The sequence below is a fragment of the Dermacentor silvarum genome, chromosome 8 (assembly GCF_013339745.2).
Source record: "Dermacentor silvarum isolate Dsil-2018 chromosome 8, BIME_Dsil_1.4, whole genome shotgun sequence".
Lineage (NCBI taxonomy): Eukaryota > Metazoa > Arthropoda > Arachnida > Ixodida > Ixodidae > Dermacentor > Dermacentor silvarum.
In genome coordinates, this window is record NC_051161.1 from 115,195,346 (window position 1) to 115,211,332 (window position 15,987).

The 15,987-nt window shown below is 51.3% G+C and overlaps 1 pseudogene; it reads right to left on the reverse strand.

The window, feature by feature from the left end:
- The window catches only part of LOC125947705 (uncharacterized), a 56,876-nt pseudogene extending 42,990 nt beyond the window's left edge, over positions 1 to 13,886 (reverse strand).
- Between the last annotated feature and the right edge of the window lie 2,101 nt (positions 13,887 to 15,987).

Consider the following 15,987-nt stretch of genomic DNA (forward strand, 5'->3'; position numbering starts at 1 on the left):
TTTCGTTCAAATGTTTTCACATGCGCAGTTTATCACCTGAAAATGAAAACAAAGTCTATGACTATATTTTGATGGTGTTTAACTATGTAAGGCGCAAAGTATCACAAATCTTACACTGGTTTTGCTACCTCGAAATTCTCATTTAAACGAAGGAAACCAAGTGCATAGCCCATAGTAAGACTTTTGACTTCCGGAGCCACTTTTCCCCTTCTGGATAGTTCACCAAACGAATTCCCCGCAGGGGCGTCTGCGTAAGCAGGCGTTTGGTGTGTTGCGACACCACGGACCCGAGCACATGAGGGTCGGACCCTTATCGCGTTTAACCGTACGTGGCTTAGCCGTGTCCGGGGAAAAGATGATCCTGGGGGTTGAGCCAATGCCGGGTGTTCGGACCTTTATGGCCCCTCGGCGGAGGCAACACACCTCTTTGGCCTCGGCTTCACGTAGACGGCACCCCGGAGTGACCCACCCGGGGGAAATCGGTAGTTACCTTTTCCTGTCTCTCTCTCCCTCCAACCTTCGTCTTTCTCTCTCACTTTCCATCTCTCCGTCTTCCCTTCACTTCGTTTTACTTCCAATTTTCCAGGCAGCAAGGGTTAACCTGGTGTAGTTTAGCCTTTATCCAGCCTTGGGTCTATTATTTTAGGTTATAGTAGCTATGTACAGCTGGCGTCTGCGTCTCCTTCAGGTCTCGTAGTGTCCCCTTGTTGGGCTCGGTGGTGGGCGGCGGGCATAGTTACCGAAATCATTGTTACCTTTATGGCTCTTTCGTCATTCCCCCGACTCCCTGATCGCTCTCACAAACGAGGGCGCACCGAAGATATTTTTCAATTTTATGGCAACCGAACAAAGAACTTTCCACGTTTTCAGGTCATCCACTCTGAGAAACTTGAAAAGACAGTGAGAATAATCTCACCCTTCCTCGTCTCGAAATCTCTAACCGAAGTTTTCGGTCCGGGATACAAAGCATCGAAAATGGCCAGTGGTGATCTGCTACTCGAGCTCCGTGATCACAAACAACATGAAAAACTGCCCAATCTAGTGTCCTTTGGGGATGTTCCAGTAACAGCAACCCCGCACCGTACCATGAATACCACCCGCGGCGTCGTATCCGATGCTGATTTGTTGGAGCTATCTGAAGCTGAACTCCTGGAGGGCTGGAGTGATCAGAACGTCATCAGTGTCAAACGAATTAAGATGAGGCGAGATGGTAAAGAAATTCAGACCAAACACCTAGTACTTACTTTCGACTCAAGTGTTCTGCCCGAGTCCATCGAGACCGGGTACCTTAAGATTCGAGTTAGACCATATGTGCCAAATCCTCTCAGATGCTTCAAGTGCCAAAGGTTTGGTCACAGTTCGCAGAACTGTCGAGGCCAGCCGACTTGCGCCAAGTGCATTGACAACGAACATTCCACTGAAACATGCCAAAACACTCCACACTGTGTCAACTGTGATGGCAAACATGCCGCATACTCTCGGTCGTGCCCGTATTGGAAAAAAGAGAAAGAAATTGTGAAAATCAAAGTAAAATAAAATATTTCATTCAAGGAGGCACGCAGGCGGGTGTCACACCTGCCGAAGAGCAGCTTTGCCGAAGTGGCGCGTCAGGGGGCAGCGTCGCAACGCCTTCCGGCGGCTGTACGGCCCACACACAGTGAGACGGCAGTGACGCCATCCGCCCCCTCGGTGGCTGTAGCTAGCGCTGCTCCGCCAACTCACAAGGCGCTATCGACCTCCGGGCTGGTGGGCTCCAGGGCCTCGTCCCTCGAGACGAGGCCTTCCCGTCACACCAACCGCTCGGCAAGGCCTTCCCGTCAGACGAGGCCTTCCCGTCACACCAAGAGCGCGTGTCCAGTGCCTCGCAAGAGGAGATGGACACGACAACCGGCCAGACGGCGCCGCAAGCGCCTCATGAGCGGCGAGAATCCTGCGATCGCTCCAAAAAAGAAAAAGCCCGCATCACAGGGCCCGACAAGGGCTCTGTAAGTTAAGTTAGTTTCTTTCAAAGACACAGCACAAAAAACACTTTCAACATGAATACACGAATAATACAATGGAACGTCACAGGACTCCTACACAACCTCGATGATGTCAAAGAAATCCTACGCAAGTTTAATCCTAAGGTGCTGTGTGTTCAAGAAACACACCTCAAACATACACAAACAAATTTCCTTAGACAATATGCTACTTTTCGCAAAGACCGCGATGACACTGTTGCACTGTTGCGTCATCCGGTGGTGTGGCTATCGTAGTCGACAGAGGTGTTGCCTGTCGGGAAATAAAACTTCGTACGCCCCTAGAGGCAGTTGCTGTCCAAGCGGTGCTGTTTGGAAAGCTAGTCACTATCAGTTCTATATACATCCCTCCCAGTTATCAACTTAATAAAACCGAATTTCAAAACTACATAGATGCACTTCCGGCTCCATACATAGTTGTCGGAGATTTAAATGCACATAACTCATTGTGGGGAGACTCTCGTTGCGATTCGAAAGGTCGCCTGATCGAAAACTTTCTTTTTTCCTCAGGAGCATGTATACTTAATAAGAAAGAGCCAACGCACTATACAGCGTGGCGCACAACACATACTTCTCTATAGATTTATGTATCACGTCGACGGTGCGAGCACGAATGGGCTGATATGGCCCATATACTTTGGGAATGTCAACGCCCTGAAGAAGAAGGACCAAGAGGAAGGGGGAAGATAACAGCAGGACCCTCTGAAGCGGGGCGCCTCGCTGAGAGATGGCAAGCCGCCCTCCTCAGCGAGGCACCCGAGGACCAGGAGTGGGCCGTCCAGCGGGCCAGGGCCATTGCCGAGGATCTCGAAAGATTTTTCTCCGGCGATGGACCCCTGGCAGCCTAGCCCCGGGCACCAACAGCCTTAACCGCTGGACAAATAAAGTTTATTCCTATCCTATCCTATCACGTCGAGTACACTAATGCCGTACCTGGAGTGGTCCGTTCTCAAGAACCCTTTTGGCAGCGACCACTTCCCAAACTTAACAAAACAAGACATATGCTCACCACACACTTCCCGAGGGAAGGCTGGCACAGCTAAATGGGAACGTTTCCAAGAAATTACATATTTAAGCACGGATGATATTGCCTCATTTAATATAGAAGACACTGTGGCGTATATAACAGCTTTATAATTGACGCTGCCACGAAATGCATCCGTCAAACTAACGGACTTACGAATAAACGTCGCATCCCGTGGTGGAATGAAGAATGTAAACAAGCACGGAAAAATCAAAACAAAGCTTGGGGACGACTTCGAGACTCTCCAACTGCCGAAAACTTGATTAGTTTCAAACAAATAAAATCCCAGGGTAGAAGAACGCGTCGACGTGCTAAAAGAGAGAGTTGGGAGAAGTACATCTCCGATATAAATTCTTACACAGATGAGACAAAAGTCTGGAATCGACTTAATAAATTAAAAGGCCGGGAGGTACACCCATTACCCTTAGTCAGTACCCATGGTGAGAGCCTGGAAGACCCGGCAGGTTGTCTGGGCGAACATTTTGTACATGTATCCAGTGCGTGCCATTACGCACAAACATTTCTCAGGTTCAAAGAACACGCAGAGCGAAAGCCCCTTGATCGAAAATGTTCACAAAATGAAGATTACAACTGCCCATTCAGCCTAGTTTAACTTAAAGCTTCTCTTACTTGCTGCAACAACTCGGCGCCAGGTGGCGATCGCGTCATGTATGAAATGATTAAGTACCTGCATCCTGAAGCGCTGAAAACACTCCTGTCTCTTTTTAATGCCATGTGGGCGGCTGGGTATATCCCGTCCTCGTGGAAGGAGGCTATAGTCATCCCCGTGCTTAAACAAGGCAAAGACCCGTCCCTAGCCAGCAGCTATAGGCCAATAGCGCTGACAAGCTGTCTGTGCAAACTGTTTGAAAAAATGATCAACAGGCGCCTAATCTGTTTCCATGAAAATAACAAACTACTAGACCCCTTCCAATGTGGTTTCAGGGAAGGTATGTCCACAACAGACCACCTTGTTCGCATTGAGTCTTGTATCAGGGATGCATTTATACATAAACAGCTCTGTCTTTCAGTGTTTCTTGACCTAGAGAAAGCTTACGATACAACATGGCGCTACGGCATTCTTCGAGATCTTTCTGCGATGGGTGTCCGTGGCAACATGTTAAACGTAATCGAAAGTTAACTATCTAATCGCGCATTCCGCGTAAGAGTAGGTAACGCTTTGTCTAAGTCATTTACCCAAGAGACAGGTGTGCCACAGGGAGGCGCGCTTAGTTGCACACTATTTATTGTAAAAATGAATTCCCTGCACACAGCCATTCCACGGACAATGTTTTATTCCGTTTATGTCGACGATGTGCAAATTGCCTTCAAGTTATGCAATATTGCCATCTGCGAACGACAAGTGCAGCTTGTAATAAACAAATTGTCCAAATGGGCAGATGAGAACGGTTTTAAAGTAAACGCCCAATAGAGCACTTGCGTACTCCACACAAACAAGAGAGGCATAACGCCAGTTAAGTTCTGAACAAAACGTCGCTTTATGCATCGAAGAACCAAATTAACTGGAACGCCAATGCATTTCTCCGCATAGTTCGGGAATTAATATCTCGAAACTGGCGTCATCCCGAGAATTCGTTCCAAGTGGATCCGCCTTGTGAACTCCACGGCTACAATTTGTAAATTGCAATATGGGTCATCAGGTAATTAGTTAAAAACATAATTAGTGAATTTCTGTTAATTACTCGATTATGCATTTCAAATTTTGTGCAACTAATTTCCGCCTCTTTGAGTTGACCAGCGCATTAGCTAGAATTGGGCTATCTGCCACAGGCAACCTTAAATAAATTTTGAAAGTGTTCGCTGAAACACCCTGTATATACAGACTCTCAAAGTGTCGTGAAAGCCTTGATGTCACTCTGCAAACTAAGAAATCCTGTGCTGATTGAGCTCTATTCTGTTCTTTGTAGAGCTTACGCAACTAACCAGCATGTCATTATATGCTGGGTGCCTGGGCATAGAGGCATCGAGGGCAATGTTCATGCCAACCAAATGGCCACATCAGTGACATCACCCGCTATTAACTCTACAGCTGCTGTTTCTGCAACAGATTCGAAACCTTTCTTGCGAAAGAAACTGCGAAGCCACTGGCAACGCTTGTGGGACACAGAAACAAGTAATAAGCTTCATTTGATTAAGCCACAGTTAGGTTACTGGCCCCCTATAACAATAACACGACGAATTGATGTCCTGTTCTGCCGTCTAAGAATAGGACATACATATGGCACCCACAAGTTTTTGCTTATTGGTGATGAACCACCAACCTGTGGTAGATGTGGTGAGAGGCTGACCGTCCTCCATGTCCTCGTGGAGTGTCGGGAAGCCGAAGCCGAGAGAAGGAAACATTTTCCTGTAGCATACCGCTACAATATCGCTCTGCATCCCAGGATGTTTATTGGTGAAGAACCGCTTTTTAATGCCAAAGCAGTCCTCGATTTTTTGAATGATGTTGTGCTACATGTTATTAGCCCAATAAGTTCGTAGCGCATCCTCTCTCCAGAGGATGTTGCTGTGATAGTTTTTTATAGCACATGCCTCCAGGCCCTTGTGGTTCAAGGGCTTTGTTTAGGTAGTAGTGCTTCTTGTCAATTACTGCATGTATCTTAAATATTTTAAATATATTATTCTTCTTTGTCAATGCATTCCTCATTTCATAGTACGCATAATTAGTCATTGCCATAGTTTTAGTACATGTATATTTTACGCACTTTACAGCGATTATTTTAGGCCCCTTTACAGCCACGTTTGATCTACTTCTCAGAATTCATTGCTCGACTGCACACTCACAAACACTGGCATGGCGCTCTTTGGCCATTACTGGCCCTTGCGCCATAAAACACCATACATAATCATCAGCAAACGAATTGCTAGTACATTATGCACTTTACAAATTAGATGTTATTTATTCTAACATTTTATGTTTTTTTATACAGATGAACTCGATCTTCATGGCCTAAAAGAGTTGTGCTAATGTTCGCTAATCGAACTATGTTTGTGCACTATGGCCTAAAAATTACGAGCTGTCAAAATAAAACTGGAGGCTGTGACGGTAGTAATGCGACATTTCTTACGTGAGCTGAAGGTTTAATCATCATTTCGTGATTTCAAAAGGTGCGCTATCCTGTTTACTATTTATTACAAGAAAGGTCATTCGTCCGATTCAAATTGGCGGGCTTTCACTAGGAGCGCTGGTTACCTAGTGTCCAAGAAACCCCTACGTTGTCCAAGTTCTTGCCATTAGAAGCCATTTAGGCCACTATCTCGGATCTATCACATGTTTCAGTCGATTAATTCTCTCGCATAATTTTGCTTATGTATCTCTGCCAGAAACTCAAGACGTCTGCATTATAAGCCTCTGGAATGTATCGTTTCTATAGTGCCCTGCTACCCTTGCTGCTGTGTCTTTTCCTGTTCGCTCAACGGTAAGAACAAAATTTATGTAATAGATGTATCTTAATAGGTGAAGTAAAAAATACGATAGCTGCAGAAAGCTAAATTTTGAAAAAGAAATGCTTTTCGTACCTTATGAACCAGTGCCTGGTTATGCTTGGGTTGGTAAGTCAGTCACGTTGTCGTCCTCCTCACTCTTAAAAAAAATAAACAAGCGCGTCCAAAGGCGGGAATCAAACTTGGACCTTCCAGCGCACCATCCCGACTCTGTAACGATTAGACCACAATCGCAAGTATGCTCACCTCGCTGCAGCACCTACTCGCTCATACAGAAGGTCCACCACGTGTTGAATATGATGATGGTTTGATGTCCAAAACAGGCGATCGACCAAGAAGCGGGTGGTACATGTCATGACTATATACGCCAACGATCTTTTTCAGGTGATTGTGGCGGGTGGATGATTATAACTTCCATACTATGGCACATGCTTACAAAGGTGGTTCGACGAAGAAGCGTGTCCCCGTGTTTAATATTATTGTCATTTCCGTAATCTGTCGCGAAACCACAACGGAAGATGGTTCAAGAAGCACGCGGTACAAATCGCAAGTTGAGAATATCGCGAGGCGTAATGATGATGATCATTTGCATACCCACAAGAAGGTTTTGCCTAAGAAGCAGGCACTACAATGGCACAGTCGCTGATTGGTCAAAGAAGTCGCAGTTTCGCCCGAGAGGCGAAGCATCACTTGCGATCGCAAAGTTGCTATTAGAGTATACGGAGTAAGGATAGTAGTTTTATCGGCTGCATAAACTTAGACACATTAGCTTACTATCTGAATTAACATGCATGGTGTCAGCGCGCACAAGCAAACATGAATAGATCACACTCGATGACTGCAGACAAGCACTGTCAAAACGCTGGCGTGAGCAAGCACGCCCGCGGCAGCGGCCTGTCGCTTCAACGGAAAGTAAGCGCCGAAAGCAAAGTGCATACAAAGGTCAGGACCGTGTGTAGGTCGCTTTCAAGATACGGTGCGCGCGACAGCCGTCAGCCGCACAAAGTACAATTACGCAGTTGCTGGCAGAGTAGAAGCCGTGCCCCCTCTCTCACGCGCTGCCTTCCTGCTTTCCTGCTTTCGCGTGGGAAATAGAGTCGCTGTTCCCATTCGAGTGGTCGCAAGATACGCATTTAGGTGCCGCAGCTAAACGTTGCCTCCCCTCCTTCCTTCCCATTAGAGCACTGCATGGGCTGATTTTTCAGCCGGGACCCGCCCCGGGCCCGGTTTTACGTTGGGCTTCCCGCCCAAGTCCGACCAAATGTTGGGTGGCGAGACCCGGGCCCAGGCCGGCCCGAGCCCGGCTGGAAACCGGCCCGAACAAAGCCCGAGACCGAAAAAAACATTGAGCGTCAAGGATTGCTACGTGAACTGCGCTCTCCTGGGAATACTAATATATTTCTCATCTACGAGGCGACCTGGGGCTCCGGAAACAGAGGGGGGGGGGGGGGGGGGGGCGTCGAGCTCATCCTGGTCTTGTAACGGTTTGACAAGTCATGGCTAAAAACACAAATGCTGGCTGTAGTGGTGCAGAGCTCGAGGCGCAATACGATTGAGTCATTTCGACAGAGCACACGTCCCGCTTTCCAAGGCTATTCGTTATTTAATGTCCTTGCTACTGACGCCTTACTCTCACTGCAATTTTGCTGTTCCTGTATGGGAAGTAAATGATTGCCTTGAATTTGCTTCCCATAATTCCATTCACGATTTCGATTATGTAACACGTGAAGGCGCTTGCAGGGGAATTTCGAGTGCCACGCATAGAGTATACGATTGCTCTTCTCCAACCAAAATTGTGCGAGGGCGCTGCGACCGAACTGGATTGGGGCCGAGACGCGCTCCGGGGCACATTCAACGTACTTTCGCTGCGGGCGCCGAGGCCGATTGCGCACAGTATGCTCTTAAAACAGTGCTTTACTTCAATTGCCAATTTATGTTTACACCATTTTGCTGTCTGTCTGAAAAACTTTATTGAATGTACACGGAGGAAGCTTGAGGTGGCCAGGAGGGGGCCACCTCTCACACTCACTAGGTGGGCTCCTCATTACAGGCGCGGCTTGTGCTCGGTCGACCAGGGCTTCTGACTCGCCAGATCGGAGCAGCCGAGCAGGGCTGCCTCCCAGTCCTCCCGGGTGGGGCTTGGTTTTGGGGTGAGGTTCGGGGTTGATTGGCATGCCCACACCATGTGGAAGATGTCCGAAGACTTCTCTGCATAGTGCGGGCATTTTCCTGTACAGGCAGAATCAAAGTGCTTTAAAACTGCCGGGCACAGCAGTGTTTTGGTGTAAAGGCGGAGGAGTGTACGTTCCTCTGCCTTTGTAAGGCCCTTACAGGGCTTAGGACAAATTGCGTGGCCGAATTGGTATAGTTGAGTAATTTCTCGAAAAGTTAGGGCCGGATTGGGTTCGGGTTCCATTTCGGAAGGGTCTGAAGGCGTTGCCCGGAGAGTGAGCGCGCGGGCAGCGGCGTCTGCCGTTTCGTTGCCTTCGAGGCCCATATGAGCAGGAGCTCATACGATCGTTCGAGACCCGGGGGCCCCGAGGTAGTCACTGTTTTGAATGATGCGAGACGCAATGAGAGGAATGTACCCTTGTTCAATATTTCTGCAGGCCCTTCTCGAGTCGGTAATGATGACGCGCGAGTCCTGGTCTGCGGCAGCTAGCGTGATGGCGACTTCCTCCGCATGTTATGTCTTGAGCTCTGAATGTTAGGCCATTCACCGCGACGTTTTCATGGACGACTGTGGCCGTGTACCACCCCTCATGGTGAGGACCGGAGGCGTCCACGTAGAAGATTCCGTGTTTGTTCCCATAGTAGCGGGCCAGTGCCCCCGCCCGCGCAAGGCGCCTGCCACTGTGGTCGTCTCGTGTCAAGTTGGCCGGAAGAGGCCGCACATGCAGGGCGTATCTCCAGACTTCGGGGATGCGTACGCGCTCTTCCGTCTGTGTTGGGTGCTGGATGTGTAGTCAGGCTAATAGGCGGCGTCCCGACGGCGCCTTTGAATGTCTTGTATATTGATTGGTCAAGTGTGCCTCCTGGAGCTCCGCGAAAGTGTTTACCATCCCCAGACCCATGAGGAGGTGGTTGGACGTGGTTATCGGGAGATCAAGGGCACGCTTGTACATCTTCCTGAGAATCACCTCGAGGGCGTTCTCGTCATACTTGCGCAGGTGGAGGTAAGGAGTCGAGTAGAGGACTCGACTGGTCACGAATGCATGCGCCAGCCGCAAGGCGTCTTTGCACAGTAACCCCCCGCGTTTGTTGGAAACCCGGCGGACCATCCGGCCCACCTGGTCCCCCACCTTACGCAATTTGGCTGTTGTCGTATCAACTCGTTTGTGTTTGTGTATAATGAGATCACGCACTCGAATCTCATCGTGTTCGGGTATCGGGCCGCTGGCCAGGAATAGCTCCATTTTGGTTGTGCACTTAGGCGACGGGCGAATGTGCACAAATTCGGATTTGAATGGGGAGCACTGAAGGCCACAGCGGCGGGCGTAGGCGTCCACGATGTCCGCCGCTTGCTGTAGGTTTACCTCAATGTCTCCAACCGATCCGCGTTTGGCCCAGATGGTTATGTCGTCGGCGTACAGTGCGTGCTGGTCGCCTTCGACCTTCGCCAGCTGAGCCGGAAGCTTCATCATGGTCAGATTGAAAAGTAACGGCGAGAGGACCAGCGCCCTGTGGGGTACCTCTCGTTCCCAGTTGATAGGGGCCATGTTCTTCGTCTTGTATTCGAATGAAAGATTGTCGATCCGAGAGCAATTGCTTGACATACTGGAATGTGTTTTGTCCACAGTTGGTCTGGGAGAGATGTTGCAGGATAATTTCGTGTGTGACATTGTCGAAAGCCCCCTTCAAGTCTAAGGCGAGTATAGCCTTATCGTTAAGGGGGTTTTCGACAAGGTTGAGAATTTCTCGGTCGAGTTGATGTAGAACATCTTGTGCGGACCGGTGCGGGCGGAAACCAAACATGGTGTCTGCGAATGCATTTTGGGTTTCCAGAAACCCAGACAGCCTGTCCCGCACCATGGTCTCTATCAGGTTTCCCGCACAAGACGTGAGGGAGATGGGGCGGAGGTTGTCTGTGTTTATGGCTTTGCCGGCTTGTGGAATGAAAGTTACCAGAGCGGTCTTCCATTCGATTGGGAGGGGTGCCTCACGAAGCCAGATCGAGTTGATGAAAGCGAGGAGGGTATCGTAGGTGGGGTCGGGAAGATTGGCAAGCAGTTTCACGGTTATCTTGTCCCGTCCCCGTGCCGTTCCTCGTTTCATTTTAGCTAGGGCCGCCTTCAGGTCATGCAGCTGGAACGGCTGATCCAGCTCCGCATTCTCTGAACCTGCATACGAGTACGCGGGCCCTCGGGGGTCCTGTTGAGTGCAAAGGTACTGGTCGCGTAATTTGTACACTAATTTTGAGGTATCTCCATCAAAGCTATGAATCGCTCGTTGGAGATGTTTTTGTGTCTCGGAGCGTGTTTGAGTCGGGTCTATTAGGGCGCGGAAGAGGCGCCACGTGCTCTGGCTAGACATTTGTCTGGCCGCCGTGTTACAGCGGTCCACCCAGTTCGAGTCGGCGAGCTGGGCCGCGTACTCTGCCGCTCGCTGGGTGAGCTCGGCAATGCGAATTTTAAGCTTTCTATTATGTTTTTGGCGGCGCCATCTGCGGACGAGGCTGTGCCGCGCCTCCCAGAGGTGCAGTCGGTGGTTGTCTGCCTCCGGCGTTGCCTCCGAGAGTTGAATTTGGGTTTCCGTCGAACGAAGGTGTGTAACCAATTCTTGTGCCCACGCGTGGTATCTTTGTTCGCGGATAGAGGCCGAATTGATGTATCCTTGCCGGAACTTATTCCAGTCGGGGAGCCCAGCTTCTGCGTTGTGGTCTTGCTAATGGTTTAGTCATTACGGTGCGGTAGTGATAAAGCAGTGGTGACTCCCGAGGGTTTCCTCGGTGTTGGCCCATTCTGCGTGTAATGTTTTTGGTAAAGGTAAGATCCGGACACGTATCCCGGGTCACGGAGTTCCAACCAACTAGTCCAATTCCAATGTACCAACTCGCCCAAAAAGAAGTATTGATGGAGTTACCCAACTGCGTTGGATATGCAGGGTCGATGTGGAGAGTCAGGACCAGCGTGGACGCAAGTTCCGCTAGCTTGCGTCCACGCTTCTCCTCACGCACTTACCCCCAGAGAGTACTGTGGCCCACAGTACTCTCTGGGGGTAATCGCCCACAAATCACCCACAAATATCAGGGGGTCCCTGCCCGCAGCCTTAAGAGCGCGGCTAAAGAGCGCTGCGAACGTTAAATTTTTGAGTCTGGGGGGAACAGTATATGTTGAGTATGTGTAGTGGTGCATCGTGTTTCTTCAGCGGAAGAAGTGTCACCATCACATACGAACATTCAGTTTCAAGTTCCAAGTCGACTAGATTAGCTGTATAATTTTTATGCACACAGACGCAGGAAGAGGGGTCCTGCTGGAAGGTGGTGTAGCTTGTAAGGGTGGCGCAGCTACCTGGCTCCTGGAGGGCAACCACCGCCGGAAGCGAGTCGAGAGTTGAAAGGAAAAGTCGGAGATTCGCCGGCTTCGCACGGGACCGGAAGCCCCGAGAGTTCCACGGGACAATCTGAACAGGGGTGGCCGAATTGGTTTTTGGGAAGCACCTGATCTTAGGGCTGCTCGCCATGGTCAGTAAGGCTGAGGTTGGATGGTAGTGACGCTGCTCCGAAGCTAGCACTCACAAGGAGGGCGAGTCCTCCATACCGGAGAGCGAGCAGCTGTCGTCATCGTCTACCTCGGGGGTGCGTCTAGAAGTTTTGAGAGGGAGGCCGGATACGTCCTTCTAGGGACCGCCAGACCTGCGCGAGGGGCGCGAGGAGTGCGCAATTTGTTGGGCAATCATCGCGGGGATTGTGTCTTGCAATTTTGAGATGGCGGTAACCATCATTTTGATTTCGTTTTCCAAGGCGGCGAATCGAGCGTCTAAGGCCCCGAAACGGGCCTCGAAACGGGCCTTGAATGCGGCCTGTTTCCGCCTTCGGCTCCACGAGCTCAGTTTCCATTACCTCAGTCGTGGGGAGGGAGGGAGGAGAAATAGGCTGGTTGATTTTGGATTCCAATTCGTTAATTTTCTTTAGCAGCATCTCGTTTTGGGCCCTGAGTGCTGCTATTTGATCTTGCTCGGCGTTACGCGCGCTTGGGAGGGGATTAAGAGGTGGGGAAGAAGCAGCCCCGCCCGAATTGCTCACCTGGCGTCCGTTTTTGACGGCATTGACACAGGCCCCGGTTTTGCCGTGCGTCTCCGGCGCTCGTGTCTCCAGGCCACCGTGTGGTGGCGGCTGGTCTCTGGGTTTCCCAAGATGGCGGATTTTGTTCTTGGGTTACTTGGGCGTCATTTTCTTTTTCCCGCCCTTTTTGGCGGTCATCTTGGGTGTGCGGAATTTTGCCGCACAGTCGCGAGAGTTGGTGGCATGGGCACCACCACACACAGAACAACGGGGAACACAGTTGTGAGGGCCCCGCACTCCCTCCACTAGTGGAGCATGGAGTCCGCAGAGTCCACACGTGTTCAGCTGCAGGTTTGGACATGCATCCGCGCGGTGTCCGACGGCCCCATACTGACCGCAGGCCGGGATAGTGACAGAGACGACCATGTTGTCGTAATGCACGTAACGGGGCTTCTCCTTACCCGCGAAGGTGATGCGTGCCTTATTGGATGTTCCAAATTTTCGGATTTCCACGATGGTACCGGCACGCCAGCACACTCGGTGTTGTAGAGTTTCCGTGGTGTCCGTGTTACGGACCACGTTCACTCCGTGGCACCTGTTGTCGCCGTCTTGTCTCAGGTAACCGCGAAGCGGGACCGATCCCTTCTCGGTATTCACTGCAAAGTCCGCGATGAGCCGGTCGGCCGCCTCGATGTCCGGGGTATGCACGATAATGATGTTTTGGTCTCGCGATGGCAGAACGGAGGTGGCGCGGGCCCTTTCCGGCCCGAGGTACGCCGAGAGGCGGTGCCGGAGCCGGTTTCCGTGAATGCCTCGTGAAGAGAAACATGTTCTCAGGGCTTGATGACTAGAACGTAGTCTTCGGGAGCAGGTTTGATCATTGGGCGCGGCTTCCACTTCGTGAACGCCTTGCCCTTGCGTCCCGTGGCGCGCGTCGCGGGAGCGTTCGTGTCTCCGACCGATGAGCCGGCGGCGGGGGTGGCGTTGGACGCCGTCATCTTGGCTTTGTCCTGGGAGTGGTGTTCGGCCGCTTGAAGTAAAGCTTGACTCCGAATTTTCGGAAAACCGTCGAATTTGCACCACCGGTGGTGGGAACCGGGGTCCACGCCATCGCCTCAGGGTCGTACGCGCGCAATTGGAGCGCGGATGCCGCCATTTTGCTCTCGGAGAGCCGATTCCACCCGGCTGGGCGTCGGCGTCGCTAACGTCGGCGTCGCTAACGACGGCGCCGACGTGGTTGGTCGAAAAACGGCCGTAAACTTGGAGAACCACCTGGAAGAATTTGGTATCCAGTTGTTCAGCTCGATGTTCCGGATCGCTTGATGCCAGTTTTGCCTAGGTAGGGTGATTTGGGCCGCGGCCCCAACCCAAAATCGGCGGAGCCGACACAACACACGTTTGCTGGCGTCACGCGCTCGCAGCTCTCCCCCACCATTTTGCCAAACATATATATTTGAGGCACGGATTATAGAACGCGACGTCTTCAATTTTGCTGTCCTTGTCAAGCGCGGCGTCTGCTAACGAGCGCGCGTTCGCTACGCGGACGCTGGCGGATGCCCATTTTTTTAGGGGCGAAGCTCCTTAAGGCGGCACCCGTTCCTCCCTCGTCGTAGTAGTAGTGTGTAACTAGTCTGGGAAAAATGAGAAAAAAAATTCCGAAGTTGTGTCCGTAGCGCGGAATCGAACCAGGGACCCCTCGCTTCCGAGCGCGCGGCGTTAGCCCACTACGCCACGAAGCACACATAGACACAAGCACCACGATGGCAATAAATACCCAACATTAACGAAAGGCAGCGTTTTTAGCGCGTTTCTAACGCGTTTGTGCTAGCGCGTTACGGCCCGTGTAAGAAGCTGGTGTAAGACGCTGTGGCCTCTCCGCCTTACCTTCAACGCGTTTCGAACGCGCTGCCCAAGGCGGTGGCAAGTCAAGTTCAAGTCGAGGAGCGTTTATGAATACGGGGGGTATACTCTCTCAGCAGTCATGTGATGGTGTCGGCAAACGCGGTGCACGTTCCGGCATGTGTAAATGGCTGCGTAAGACGCTGTGGCCGCTCCCCCTTACTAGAGAGTACTGCACGTCTCTAACGCGTTTGTGCTAGCGTCCCCTTAAGCGGGAGATCCGATGATTCCCTCCGGAGCTTCGCCCACTCATCATCATTCACCCCGTGGATATGCTGTGATTTTTTTTTCGCAGACCGTCTGTGCAGTACATTTTATTGCGATAGCAATTATATGGACACTCCAAAGCAGATTACTGCCGTCGTCGTCGTCGTCAACGTGACGTTCCGTATGACGTCAATGGAGATTAAATCGTCGCCGCGCGCCGAACGCGGTATGTGCGAGTGAAAGGGCGCGAGGGACGCGCGCTTTCACGGGGAGTGAACCCACGGCGGAGAACAAACGCGCGTTCTGCGCCGTGCTCACAGACCGTGGCTGAGTCTTACTGGGAGACTCTTTTATTGCGATAGCAATTATATGGACACTCAAAAGCAGATTTCTGCCGTCGGCGTCGCCGTCGCCGTAGCCGTCGCCGTCGCCGTGAGGTTCCGTATGACGTCAATGGAGATGAAATCGTCGCCGCGCGCCGCCGAACGCTGTATGTGCGAGTGAAAGGGAGCGAGGGACGCGCGCTTTCACGGGGAGTGAACGCACGGCGGAGAACAAACGCGCGTTCTGTGCCGTGCTCCCTTAAGGGCTGCAGAAGTAGGCGTCTCTTTCCTCCTTTACAATCAGCATATATGTAGAGCAAACGCAGCTTCTTCTGACGCACGAAAGCCCGTGGGGGGGGGGGGGGGGGGGCAGGGAAGGGAGGCGACGTTTAGCTGCGGCACTAAGTGCCTATTTATATCAGAGGCTCCGGCAACAGTCACCAACGCCGCACGCATTTTGTGCGAACGCGGGCAAAACGCCGACGGCGTCGACAACAGTGCTGTGTGTTGCCGGTGCTGCTGCATGTCCAAGTTTGTACAGCGGATAAAACTACTATCCTTACTCCGTATAGCGCTCTACTAAGTTGCTATCGCAATTGATGCTTCGCCTTTCGGGTGAAACTGCGACAACTTTTTGACCTGCACTTCCCCTCAAGACCAGTGCTGGATCATCTCCAGTGCTATGAGAAGGATTGCGCTCCAAGGGCTCTCCTTCGCTTTGTAAGGGTGCGTCCTCACAGTAAGGGAGCACCCAAGTGCCATGTAGGGGTCTTCGCCCCCACCATCAATGGCAATAAAAGTTTCTACCACCACCCTTAAGGGCTGCAG